This window comes from Chiloscyllium plagiosum, chromosome 24 (assembly GCF_004010195.1).
Source record: "Chiloscyllium plagiosum isolate BGI_BamShark_2017 chromosome 24, ASM401019v2, whole genome shotgun sequence".
In the NCBI taxonomy this organism is placed as follows: domain Eukaryota; kingdom Metazoa; phylum Chordata; class Chondrichthyes; order Orectolobiformes; family Hemiscylliidae; genus Chiloscyllium; species Chiloscyllium plagiosum.
In genome coordinates, this window is record NC_057733.1 from 37479786 (window position 1) to 37494002 (window position 14217).

Genomic DNA, 14217 nt, shown 5'->3' on the forward strand with positions numbered 1-14217 from the left:
CTCCTCATCCGCCCCACTCCCTTATCCTCTCACTCAACACCTCTCTCACTCCTCATTCCCCCCACTCCCTCACTTCCCTCCCTTATTCCCCTCTACCCCTCCCCACCCCCACCAGCCGCACTCCCGGGGGCCTGTCCCTTTAAAACTTTGTCCGTTGCGTCGAGCTTCATGAATGAAGCCACATGACAAAAACATCATCTGACGTCTGGCCTCGGCACAAGCGCAAACACCGAGTTGGGGGGAAATTCCTTCAATTGTGAGAAAGGGGAGAAACCGGGCCGCCCGCCTGCTTGCCCCCCGCCGTCCCGGAGCCGCGCCGCTGTGTCGGGGAGTTCCCCAGGACTCGGTGAGTGGGGGCTCGGCCTCTCTCAGGGGGGGCCTGGGCCATAAACCGACAGCGTTCTGCTGAGTGTGCAAACGCAATGTGTGTGTGTGATAGAAACAGTAACAGTGTGTGTGTGTGGAGAGAGGGAAGGAAGGACAGAGAGAGAGAGAGAGCTGCTGACTCATCATCAGGGTCACACCAACCTGAGCCAGGCAGCCTGGACACTGGGCTTTGCAATGGAGGGGACAAGGAGGCTGCTTTCACAAGGAAAACACTGCAATAGCGTCTCACAAGCACCTTCTGGACACACTGTCTGTCTGTCTGTGTGTGTCACTGAATCAGAGAGCTGCTGACTCAGGGTCCACACACACACACACACACAGTGCATTTACTACCTATGCTTCTGCTCAAATGGAGAAAACAGGGCAGGTTGATCATTTGTTGTATGTGATAACACTCAAAATATTTGCCCTTTTAAAATGTGTATACATAAAAATAAGAATTGCTGACTCAGGATGCAGCATCTAGCAGCAGACTCGTGTCCTGTGTTGGATAAAAGGGGACTTTTGCTTTAAAAGGATAGTGTGATTATCTATTTGTATTTTTTTTAACATGCTGCTTTTTTACACCTGTTTTGGCTGATTCTGGGATAAGTGTCTGGCCAGACTAAGTTATCAATAAATGTTTTCCTGAGAATGAATAGTGGTTTATTTTCTTTTGCAAAATCACTTTCAAAAATGCAATATGTATATATTAAGAATTTTTAAAAATTGTTGATTACTGGTCAATAGCTGACTTATTAACAGGATCAAAAAAGTAATTATACAGATGTGTACAAGTCAAACATGCTGACTAGGCTCTTGTTGAGTGTAAATAAGTGGTATTCTGTAATGTGTGCAGGAAAGTTGGTGACTCATAAGATGTAATGAGATGACCATAAGTACACATGTAGTCCTCGGGGATAATTGTGGTGGTAGTGGGGAATTTGGGAGTGAATGATGACTCATTTATAGGGTATTGTTCTAAGCATCTGGATTGGGCAGAAAGGGAAAAGCAGTGTGAGTATGCGACTCAGTTGTTGATTTATCAGCCTGACTCCAAAATCTGGCATTAAAGAGGAAGGTGAGATGGTAGTTATCTTTTTATGGCTTTTCCAAAGATCAAATATTTTTAAAATGCACTTGCAGATGTACAGGAGAGCCACTATGTATTTAGTATGTTTTTAAATGTAAACAGAGAGAGAATAGAGCAGCCAGGAATTAACTCTAGAGGTGGATTGTCATTTGGTGGTCCAAGTTAACCAAGGTGATGTAAGGTTATATTTGTACCTTATTGTATACACCTATTACCAGGTGAATTATTTTAATTATATGTAATGTAATTTACTTAAATTCTGAAGCTGTGATTTCAGAATGTTGTCTAACCTTTCTAATATTTAGTTAGCTGTGCTAAAACTACTTGGTGACTAGCTATTTAAACTTGTTGTTTAATTCTATCATCTTAGCGAATTATTTTAATAGCAAAATCTGTAAAAGACTTGTAATTTATTGTATATATTTAATATACCCAACCCTGATGGAGAGGGAGTTAATAGATGTAATTCAATCTCTTGATTTCGCTGACACTGGTTAATTGGATGAACATCACTTCAGTTTGATATGATCCCTTCCACTGAGTGAATTACACCCTTGTTAAATTTTCCAGGTATCTGTTCTCTGCAACAGTATTTTATAATACTGTGCAAGTGCACCAGCAGGAATCTGACTGATTCATCTGTGCTCAGCACAAAGGTAAACTTCCATGAAGGGAAGAAGTATGCTTGGATTTATTAAACATGATCATTTATGGTAGCAACATATCAAATTTCATTTTGTCACGTATCCCTTCTACATAGCTACTGTATTTTAAAGCTCCCCATATAAAACAAACATTTATGCCAAGACTAGACATTTGATGCCTTATTATTGTTCTTGACTTCCAAGTTTTTGAATTGTAGCAGGCATTTCCAAAGTCTATAGTCGGTATACTTAATGAATATGAAGTTTCTAACAAGAATATTTGTAGTTTGTTTTTAAAGGCTTCGATTACACTTGGCGCTTGTATTCATTCACCCCTAATTGTCTGTTTATTTGATAGTTTGGGAGTCAAATATTCTACGTTGGGAGTCTGATAGTGTGGCTATATTTCTCAACTCCATGTTTGTATCAAGAACTCAGTCCTTCCTTTAGTAATTCACTGGCATTCTGATTGTACTCCTGACATATGTGTTACAACAACATGCACAGTTGCCAAATGCCTGGAACTAATTTCTGAGAGGTTGCAGAGCAAGGTGATTGAACTCCTGGTTTTAGTCACACCCTTACTACTTTATCACACAAAAATGTTTTGCCTGTTACTAAAATTAGTGTTTCTAATGTTTTGTTCGGGATTTTTAAAATGTAGACATTGTGCTGTACTTTATGAAATGATGCTTAGATTTACTTAACAAGACTGGAACTTGAACACTGTCATTTCTGGACTTTTAAAAAATCTTCAAGCAACTTAAAATGGAGTCTTAAATTCAATAAATGCGATATGGTATTGCAGTATAAGTTAAATTTGCCGTCTGACTTGCATGTAGCTTCCTTAAGGAAAAGAAAGTTAGGAGCTGACACCCATTGCGTAGAGTACCAAAGTTGTAATGAAGAATTAAAGATGCAGAGTTTGGACTTTTTAAAACTTCAACTCTTTTTGTTAAGAGGGAGTTATGTCCTTACACTCTTTTGAGGTCCCACGTGAGAAAGAAGAAATTTAGTATAGAAACCTGTATTGTGGACCTTTTGGTTTTAACACTGTAGGAATGAGAAAGTTTCAGTGATGCACTAATTTTCAGTTACGTTTATGAAATCTTGAGACTGGCATGTTGGTGCTTACCTCTGATGTAAAAGCCTCTATTATAAAAAAGATATGTGACTTAAGGGGCTTAACAGGGAAACGCAGAGAGAATGTTTCTCCCTCTTGGGAGAATTGAAGACCAGAGGGTGTGGCCTTCATTAAGAGGCACCAGTTTAAAACTGAGGAGAGTTCTGCTGAGGGTTGCAAGCCGTTTGGAGCTCCTTGTCGCAGAGAGTTGTGGGAAGAGAGTCCTTGTGTACATTTTAAGGCTGAGAAAGATTATTGATTATTGGGGAATTGTAGGTTATGTGGAAAACACAGGAAGGTAGATGTAAGGGATCTAGAATGAACCTGTTGAATGGCAGCGCAGGTTTGAGGGACTGAATGGCCTGCTACTCTTCCAGTTTCTGACAGGCGTACGGACTTGAGGGGTTGTTTCTATCTTTTTGGAACAAAAATAGAGCTAAAAGTTGTCAAGCAGAAAAGCAGAGTTGTGAGGAGACAATTGAAACAATGAGGTGATGCTGAAATTGTGTTTGAGGTTTCAGTAATGTTGATAATTTGTTGTTTTGATGGACCAGCTCCAGCATTAGCCATCCAGTTTGTGTGATTCAAGTTCAATTAGCCTTGACTGGACTGCAGGTTTTATATGCTGTACACTGAACTGTACTTGAACATTGTTTTTGATGACCAACATTTGCATTCAGAAATTTTAAGATAATTTGGCAATAGAACCTGAGGTGAGAGGACAGGGCTGGGGTAGGGGGAGGGGTGGAATGGGAAGCTTTTTTTCCACAGTATGTGATTAACTTCAGAATGCATTGCTTAAGAACGTAAGGGTGAACTGTCACTTTCAAAAAGGGAACTGGATAATTATCTGAAGAGAAAACTGTTTGCAGGGCTACCGAGGAAAGGGTAGGGAAGTGGGACTGGCTAAGGTACGCTAACCAATTGATGGTTCTACAATTTTAATTGGATTAAAGCTATACTGAAGGTAGCACCTTTTCTGTTGAAAAGGGGACATCACCATACGGCCACTGAGTAGGACTTTTCGGGAGTGGGAGGGGGAACAATATGCTTATCCTGAGCTGTGTTAGTGGAATAGTTGAAACTAACTGTTTGTCTTCAATCTTTCATAGACTTGTTGCTTCTATCAAAAATATGATTTTGGAGATATTGTTGTAGCTTGGGGAATGTCTGGAAAATAGCTGTTGTGTTGTAGCACAAGAAGGTATTGATGAACTTGTGCATAGAAGAGCAGGGCAACCTGTTGTAAAAAGTTGAAACGATAGAAATATTCAGCATATCAGTCAGGATGTGTGGAAAGAACAGATCAGCTAATATCTGGGCTGTAGATATTTTGTCAGAATTGGCAGGCCTGTATTTGAAAGGATAACGCATCTTTTCTCTCCACAGGTGCTGACTGGCCTGCGGAGAATTTCGAGAGTAACCTGTGTTTTTATTTCTGACATCCAATGTCTTCAGCTTTTATAAATAAAGCAAAGAACTGTGGATGCTAGCGATCTGAAACAGAAATTGCTGGCGAAACTCGGCAGGTCTGGCAGCATCAGTGGGGAGAAAGCAGTTAACATTTCAAGCCCAGTAACTCTTCATCAGAACCTTCTGAATGTTATCGTCATCTTTTATTTGCTTTTCGTTTGTGGTCAGGGTTGTTTTGCAAGCTTGCAAATGCTTTGCTCGAAGTCTTTTTGCTACAATCTTCAAAATAGAATGAAAGATATATAGGGTAAGAAAAAGTTTAGTTCTTTGAAAAAAAAATACACTTATTGCTGCTGACGTTTGCTGTGCTACCCCAACCTGTGTGTGCAGCTGATAACTGTCTCTCTGCCCTTCCTTCCTGAATGTCAACAGATAGCAATTTCTGTTCTGAGGTTTTACACGTTTGTGCTACAGATAGAACTGTGTGTTATTACTGGGCTGCACATGCTCACTTTTGCTGCTTGCTTTTTGTGGGGAGAAGGGAGCGGTGGTGGTAAAGGAAGAATTAAATTTCTACTTCCTCTTTAAGTCGTGTATTCATTATCTGAATTTCCACAGCCTGTTAGTTCTCTTTTTCTGGTTCCTGTTATCCTCCAGTTTTTAAAAGCTGCCATTACTATTTATTTTACCTTTTTGGATTTTAAAAGCAGATGCTGAGCCTAGAATCTCAAAAATGTGCTTTTCACTTTTCCTGGCCTGTATTCTGATGATGCTGAGTCCTAGTGTAACAATTTATACAGAATGAATACTAATGATTGTAGCATTCTTGCTTCAATCGCAAGAATGTTTTAAAAAAAAGAGGTCAGGTACCCCAAGGGATTTATAGAATTTTTATAGAATCCCCACAGTGTGGAAACGGGCTTTTTGGCCCAACAAATCCACATTGACCCACTGAAGAGTTACCCACCCAGACCCAATCCTCTATATTCACTCCTGACTAATGTACCAACCTACACATCCCTGAACACTATATGGGCATTGCAGCTGGCCAACCCACCTGACCTGCGCATCTTCGGATTGTGGGAGGAAACCGGAGCACCTGAAGTAAAACCCATGCAGACACTGGGAGAATGTGCAAACTCCACACAGACAGTTACCCGAGGCTGGAATCGAACCCCGGTCCCTGGTGCTGAGAGGCAGCAGTGTTAATCACTGAGTCATTGTGCACCCCAAGGAGTTTTCTTTACCTAAAGTGCTAATGATTTTCTGTTTTACTTTCTTAAGAATGAAGGGTCTCTCGTGAACTTGGAAATTCATGTCACAAATTTAGACACTGAAAAAGGAAAGTATAGTAGTAACATAACAGCTATATTAAATTATTCCTTACCAACACAGATTTACTACAGCACAGGAGGAGGCTATTCAGTCCATTGGTTTGTATCAGCTCTTTGGATAAGCAGTTCATCTGGTAAATTCTCCTGCCTTCTCTACGTAACCATGCACATTGTTTCTCTTCAGCTACCAGTCTTAACACCCATTGAAATGTATAAATTGAACCTGCCTATTCTGTACTTTCAGACTGTACGTTCCAGGCCTCAACCAGTCCCCTTGTGAAAAAGTTTTCTTTTTTTTTGTTTGTCCTCTTTTTTATTTTTTTCTGTTCACAAATTGGACACACTCTCTCCATTTAACCTGGCCTGACATGCCATAATTTACTCTTCCCTTCTTGCAGTGCAATTTTTTGGATGTAGGTTTGCTCGCTGAGCTGGAAGGTTCATTTCCAGACCTTTTGTCACCCTACTAGGGAACATCTTCAGTGGGCCTCCAGGCGAAACACTGCTGATAATTTCTCCTTTCTATTTTTCAAGTTCCATATCACCTGCAAACTTTGAAATCGTCCTTTGTGCACCAAGATTTAGGTTAATAACGTACATCAGGAAAAGCAACACTGACCCTTAAGGAAACTGGGCTTTGCACTTCCTCCAGCCTTTTAAAACATCCATAACCACTTTTTGTTGCTTTCTTTTGCTCATGCAACTCTGTCTATGTTGTTCCCGTTGTCCCTTTTTATTCTGTGAGCTAATACTTTTTGTCTCTGTTGTGTAGCACCGTATCAAAAGTCTTTTGGAAGTCCATGTACACTGTGTTAGGGACCTTGACCTCACCAACACACTCTCTTATTGCTTCAAAAACAACTCAGCCAGTTAGATAGACTTGACATTCCCTTAAGTGCATGCCAGCTTTGGTTAATTAACCTGCATTTGTTCACGTGACGAGTTTTGTCCCAAATGATGTCTTCCGAGAGGTTTTCTACCACAACACTAAACTGAGTGGCCTACTTTTGCAATTTCTTTTGAACAAGGATCTAAATTTTTTTTTTGTATTGTTTAATCTTCTGGGATCTCAACTGAGTCTAAGGAAGACTTCGAAGTTGTCAGTGCTTCTGCAGGTTTTATTCTCGTTCCTCTCCATACCCTTGAATGCACCTCATTAGACTTGGTGCCTTGTCCACTTGGGTATGGTCAGCCTATCTGTTACTTCTGTCGTCTTCAATTACCATCTGCTGGATCAGGCAAGGACATCCTATGCTGGAACTGGGTTTGCACTGTGCCCTCTGTTCTTGTGTTGTTAATGTTATTTCAGTCTGCCCGTTTGCTTTCAGCTGCAATATTTTGAGACCGGCTTGGCTGTGGCTTTCTTTTGAGATGCAGTAAGACATCCCAGTCATTGGAGCTGCCATTTTTCTTTATTCAGCTGAGACTGATCATGCTTATGTGAACTCTCTGACCTAGTTTCAGACGATCCACCTTTCTGTGCCATCTTTCATATTCAGTGAATATGGAAAGTTGATGATGTGGGTTTTAATTTGACTGTGGGCTGGTTTGCGATGCAGGGTGACTCCCACAGAGTGGGTTCACTTCCCATGCAGGCTAAGATAATCATGAAGGACCTGATTTCTCAAGCCACCTGGGGTGTGGTGACTCTTGGATTAATTGCCCCTTCAGTCCTTGCTCTCAGAGAGCAGCCTTACAGTCCTCCGGGACGAGAGCAAATTTTCCTTACCATGAGGAAAGTCCCACGTTGAGAAATGAATTCCAAATAGTAAAGTGGAAGTGTTCTTTGTAGTGGGTTGGTGTGCGGTTGTTTTTGTTTTCTCTCTATGGTTGGAGAATATTGGTTGGACAGATTTAGATTGAAGTGCATTCCTAAAGTAAACCCTTACAAATTTTTCTCAAGGTTTGATGTTGCAGTGTGCCATGTTCAAGTTGCATGGTTTGCTCTTAGAATATATCTCGTGTTATTTTAGCTGAGGAAAGGGGTGTGGAGGTATGGAGAGGCAAAACATTCCTCTAAACAGGGAGGGAAAGGCATCTGGATTGCCTCTGTTTACTTGTGGTTGAAAAAGGAACCACAGAGGCCAGATTTCTTGCCTTCTCGGAAATTTTGTGTGGGAGGAAGGAAGAGAAATATTTTTAAATCCTTGTGATGAGGGTGCATTGTACTTTCTTGCATTTTTGCTGGGAATATACTTTAACCTCAATTGTACTGCACGGAAGAAAGCGAGTTATGTTTGTATGCTACTAGGAAAAGTAAATAGAGAATATGATAGTTTACATGAGGTGGGATTGCTGAGTCATCTGAATTGCACAATTGAACAAATACCATCCCGGTCTCCACCCCCTCCATCAAGGCAATAAACTGTAATCCACACTACAAGAATGAATGGTGCTTGGAATGTGATAGTGTTTGTGTGGAAGGCCAAGATGTTTCAGTAGGCACTGTAATATGCAAAGCTGCATTTAATATGCAGCTTATCCTGTCCCAACCTCGTTTTTAGCTATGTGCTGTGGTATGACTTGAGATTTTACAAGTCATGCAGTATTCTAGATTACCACCCAGACTGGCATTTGGTACCTTTTTTTTAAATGAGGCTGGTGGTATGGATCGACACTGTCCTGAAAAAGCAAGACCAGGCAAAGGGGTGCTGTATGTGACGATGGACGCATGTATTGCTTGCAAGAGTAGTGGTTTTAGGTGTGCAGGAAACTGGTTTCCTGTGGTGCATATTGTTGGTATTCATATCAAGATTACTGGGTACAGTGCAACTGTTTATTTTTAATATGTTCTGAATTAAAATTGAATTGTTGTGTAGTCTTTATGTCAAGCCATTTGTATGACTACTTAACTGTTGCTATGATTTTCAGATTTATTAGTGTTACCTGGTGAAGAAGTGGCATCAGGGTTGACGGTCAGTCATGATGCAGAGTCAGAGATGCACAGCACGGAAACAGACCCTTCGGTCCAACTTGTCCATGTCGACCAGATATCCCAACCCAATCTAGTCCCACTTGCCAGCACCCGATATCCCTCCAAAGCCTTCCTATTCATATACCCAATCCAGATGCTTTTTAAATGTTGCAATTGTACTAGCCTCCACCACTTCCTCTGGCAGCTCATTCCATACACGTACCACCCTCTGCATTAAAAAGTTGTCCTTTAGGTCTCTTTTATATCTTTCTCCCCTCCCCCTAAACCTACTCCCCCACCCCAGTTTTGATGTAACTGGAATATACAATTCAAAGACTTTGTCTATTTATTCTATGCATGCACCCCCATGATTTCTTAAGCCTCTAAAAGGTCACTTCTCAGTCTCCGACGCTGCAGGGAAAATAACCCTCACCTATTCAATCTCTCCATATAGCTCAATTCCTCCAACCCTGGCAACATGCTTGTAAATCTCTTCTGAACCTTTTTTAAGTTTAACAACATCCTTCCGATAGGAAGGAGACCACAATTGCTCGCAATATTCCAAAAGTGGCATAACCAACGTCCTGTACAGCCACAACAGGACCTCCCAACTCCTGTACTACATATTCTGACCAATAAAGATCTTGTTGAATTTTGGCGCAGAGGCCATTTGACCTCTTCCTGCTCCTGTTCCTTTGCAATTCTGTACCAACTCATGTTCAGTACGAAGCTGAAGACCAGCAACTCGTAAATGGCAGATTATAGTTCAAGATGATTTTCCGTGCATAAATAACTCAGGCAGGAAGTGTCTGTTACCAATACTGTACAGCTCAGTGTTTGAAGCTGATCTGAGTACGCACACAGTTTCACTTCTCATGTTTGTGTTGGAACCTTGGACAGCCATACCCCTCTGTTGAAATAGGTACATTCTGTAATATGACAGTCTTCAAAATTTATTTCTTTTGGAAGGCATGTGCCATTTGGTCTTTATTCAAATCCCGTGATTTTGAGCAAAAGTGCTGCTGCTAAGTCAAGGGCACGATTCAATGGATTGTGGTTTCTAGCCCCTCTCTGGGGTTTGAGTGCACAATCTAAGCTGACAATTTCAGCTTTGCACACTGTGAAGTTAAGGCAGGATTTGGATTTGAAACAGTTATCTGGTTGTTTATGTCTTTGATTTTGGTATTTTGCTGCCTGAAATGTTTCCTTACTTCATGATGGTTGACTAGATTTTCAAAAATGTTCCATTTTTCATAAAGTCCCAAGGTCGTGACAAGTGCTTTATAAATGAAAGTATATTTAATTCCATTTGAAACTGTTCAAATATAACCCCCAATCTTAATTTATTATTTAATGCTGTATGATGATTTTGTTTAAAGCAAATGCTATTATGGTGCCACCGCCAGTCATATCTCTAATGAGAGACCAGCTCTGTAGTTGAGTAGGATTGTGGCAACTTAACTTTTTTTATAAGGTAATACTTCAATAACTGAGGAAAAGTAAAAGGGTAGCATGGTGGTTTAACAGTTAGATTAGATTCCCTACAGTGTGAAAACAGGCCCTTCGGTCCAACAAGTCCACACCGACCCTCCGAAGAGTAACCCACCCAGACCCATTTCCTTCAGACTTATGCCCCTAACACAATGGGCAATTTAACATGGCCAATTCACCTGGCCTGCACATCTTTGGGCTGTGGGAGGAAACCGGAGCACCCACAGGAAACCCACGCAGACTCTGGGAGAATGAGCAAAATCCACACACACAGTCACCCGAGGCTGAAATCAAACCTGGGATTCTGGTGCTGTAAGGTAGCAGTGCTCGCCACTGTGCTGCACCTCATTGCTAGTTAGCATTGCTGCCTCTCAGCACCAGGGACTCGAGTTTGATTCCAGCCTTGGGTAATTGACCGTGTGGAGTTTGCACATTCTTCCTGTGTCTGTATGTTTTTTTCCCACGCTCCAAAGATGTGCAGGTTAGGTGGATTGGCCATGCTAAATTGCTGCAGTGTCCTGGAATGTGCAGGCTAGGTGGATTTTCCATGGGAAATGCAAGATTACAGGGAGAAGGTATAATAGGTTGTGGGTGGGATGCTCTTTGGAAGGTCACTGTGAACTCAATGTGCCAATTGGCCTGCTTTCATACTGTAAGGGTTTCTATGATAATGCCAGTTAATACACAAGAACTTGCAAGTGTGGCTCTGAAAGTGTTGCATAGTTTAATTGTTATAGAGGTCCCTTTATTACCTAATGGCCGTACAGGCTTTCTATTAGATGTTTTGAGCACATTTTGAATACTCAAGGTTAAAAATTCACGATAGTCCCTCTGTAACCTGATACAAAATAAGACCAGCACAATTATTTGTTGATATTCTCATTGCAGGAAGCGTTTTGGTTTGAACAGTTAAGATGAGGTGAAAATGGCAATGCTTTTTAAAACACAAGCATGATTCTGTTTTTTTTTAAAAAATGTCTTATTTCTGACACTGAGCTACAATATACAGTAAATTGCAACTGCACCCCACACAACTGTTTGGAAGTGTTGATGTTCTGAAAATTCCTAAAAACCCATTTGGGAGAAATGTATTTTCTTCCAAATATAACTTGACAAAGTTTGACACTGGTCCACACTGTTCTGTTGCTTTCAGATAGTTTCTTGACCCATGTCAGTTAATTTACTGGAGTCCTGTGCAGCTCGAAGATTGTTTCAGGCCCTTCTGTTTTAAAGGTTTTTTTTCCCCTCCCTCATTGTTCTTATAATTGATGAAGGTGTCCCTTTCACCCAAATGTTTAACATTATCTACGTGCTTTTTCAAATGAGCTCTATGGGGGCTTTAGTGGCACAGTGGTAATGTCCCTACCTCTGAGCCAAGAGACTCGGTTTCAAGTCCCACCTACTCCATTTATTAAGTCTATAAATAAAGTCTATTTACAAGATCAGTTAGCAAATTCACAATGAATGAAACTTAATACATTTCAATCCTTTTATAATGCTGCAATCAAATACTGAAAATTGGCACAATATCTCTACCACTGATTGGGATTTGTTACTATGCTGTGATCCTCGCATGATCACTCCATTTCAGTTCAGCAAATGATTTCACAACTCAGTAGTTACATGAGACTCTTAAAGAATAGGGCTGTTATCCTGAAGTATTCACATGATTGAATACACCCCTCTGAAATTTTCAAAGTTAATTTTGAAACTCTAGGAACCAACATATTTGCTCAACTTCAAAATGTATGATAGCATCTCCCTTATACTGACATCTTTGATTTTAGTAATCTGTTCTCTTTTGCAAATTTAACAAAAACATACAATGAGTTAATGTAGTTTTGCAGCACCGAAAATGTTCAGTTTGGCCTCTCGTTCCTGGTGACAGCTCTCTTTTAAAAGCTATGCAGTTAATCCCTCCTTTCCCTTCACTCACTTCTCTGCAAATTTGGCTTTAGGATCTATCCACTTCATTTCTGAAGACTTCTGTTCTGCTTACACCACCCTTTTTCAGTCAATATGCTCCAGATCTGTGATTTGCTACTACTATGTTTATAAGAAACACATCTCTCCTCTGATTCTTTTGCCCAAGTTTGGATCAAAAGCCAAAGTGGTTTTTTTTTTCTTGAAGTTTGTGTACAAGATGGTAAACTTCACAAATCTCAGACCTCAGAATCTTATCTTGGTTGTCTGCTTTAGTTTGACATGCAAAACATGACTCAAAAATCGAAGCAACACTTCCAACTTTCAAATCGGTTGGGGAAAAAGACATTTTAAATCTCCTAATCATTTAGTTGCAGGAGAGCTTATTGTTCTAATTTATTTGGAATCTTATACATTTATTTAAGAATGTGTTGGGAATCTGTACAAACGTTTAATATTACAGCCTCAGAGGTGAACATATATTTTTTTTCTCTGGCATTCCTGCTGATTATGCACCTTTTTTTTTTTGCTTCCACCAAGCACTTTCCAAAGCTCCCTGTGCTCTTTTTATTAATTTTTCAAAAGTAGAAATACCTTGACCCACTTCCCAAAACTGCAATGTCCTATTTTTACAGATGTATAGACATTCTAGTCAGTAGACACTTGACTTTGCTGGGGTCCTGACTGAGCACCGGTGAATTTTCACACAGTGAAGGCACCTTTGCACAAAGTTCTGCACATGACTATTGGCATACAGCATACTGTATTTGGTGTTAAGTTGTTTTTCTTTTTATGTGATTGCCTTTTTTTTAAATCAGTGCACTCTTGTACCATTTGACGTTTGTGTTGAACTATGATTTGTGCTCAGCTTATGTGTTAGTGTTGCTGTCTTTTCCTTGAGGTGAACTTTTGTTCTGCTCAAGGATTCTGCTGTCAACTTCCACCTCATGTAAGAGGGTGACAACCAATTCTGGGGTTCTAAGGCACATTTTATCTTGCTTCACCAAGTCTTTATGTTGTGATGCTTCTAAACAGAAGACATCCAGAAAAATACTAATTTTTTTCCCTCTGAAACTTTCATCTTCATCAGTTTCTTTGATCCTAACTCTACAAGTTAAGGAAATGTCAAACCTCTTATCAGCCTCTAGGCATGCATACAACTGTAGCTAGTTCATTATGGTATAGCAACGTTATTGTGAACAAAATCTTCACAGAAAGGAGGTATTTCTTACTGAACTTGCTGATGGGCAATCTGTTCGCTATGTTTGGAAACAGACTGCGTTCATGTAGCTCCTTTTTAATGTAAATGAATATCCAAAAACACTTCATTGGAGTGCTGTCAAAATTTAATGCCAAACTGCATTAGGAGACATTGGAGCAAATGGCCAAAGTTTGGTCATTTAGAGGAAGGTTTTGAGAGGTGCTTTTTTAATGAGGAAGGAGGAGTAGACCAGTTAAGGGGGTCTAGGGCTGGAATTGAATAGCTAGAGGACTCAGCAGTTGCATGATAGAACTATTATCATCTGTGATAGGATGCAGTCCTCTGGATGGTTTAGTGAAGGAGATTAGAGATTGGGAGGTACGCAAACACGGGGCGAATGTTGAGCAATGTTTTTATTTTAACCAGACACCAATTTCAGTCAGCAAACACTGGAATATAATGACTAGGCGTTGGACCAAGTTAGGATTGGGGAAGCATAAAGGAGTCTCCTTTTGAGAGGGGAGGCAATGACAGCACCTAAGACAGTGGTTTTAGACTTCAGAAGGAATTTCTTCTTATCTGATACTGGATATAGTTTCTTTTTAAAAAAACAGTTGTTTTTAACTTGGCCAGTTCTGACTAGGGCTGTTAGTACTGAGGGCTTGAATGGTGCCGAATTTGTTTGATGTGCACAGGAGGGTTTCTTCAAACAATA

At 40.4% G+C, this 14217-nt stretch overlaps 1 protein-coding gene across 3 annotated transcripts in view; it reads left to right on the forward strand.

The window, feature by feature from the left end:
* The first annotated feature begins 171 nt into the window (after nucleotides 1–171).
* LOC122562191 (transcription factor MafG) overlaps nucleotides 172–14217 on the forward strand; it is a 46727-nt gene continuing 32681 nt past the window's right edge. Inside the window, exons 1-3 of one of the 3 annotated variants that reach the window (XM_043714851.1) lie at nucleotides 172–346; nucleotides 2030–2115; nucleotides 4616–4946. The gene's annotated coding sequence lies outside the window, so the exon portion shown is untranslated. The remainder of the gene's footprint in view (nucleotides 347–2029; nucleotides 2116–4615; nucleotides 4947–14217) is intronic. The other 2 variants (XM_043714852.1, XM_043714850.1) reach the window with 2 other exon arrangements.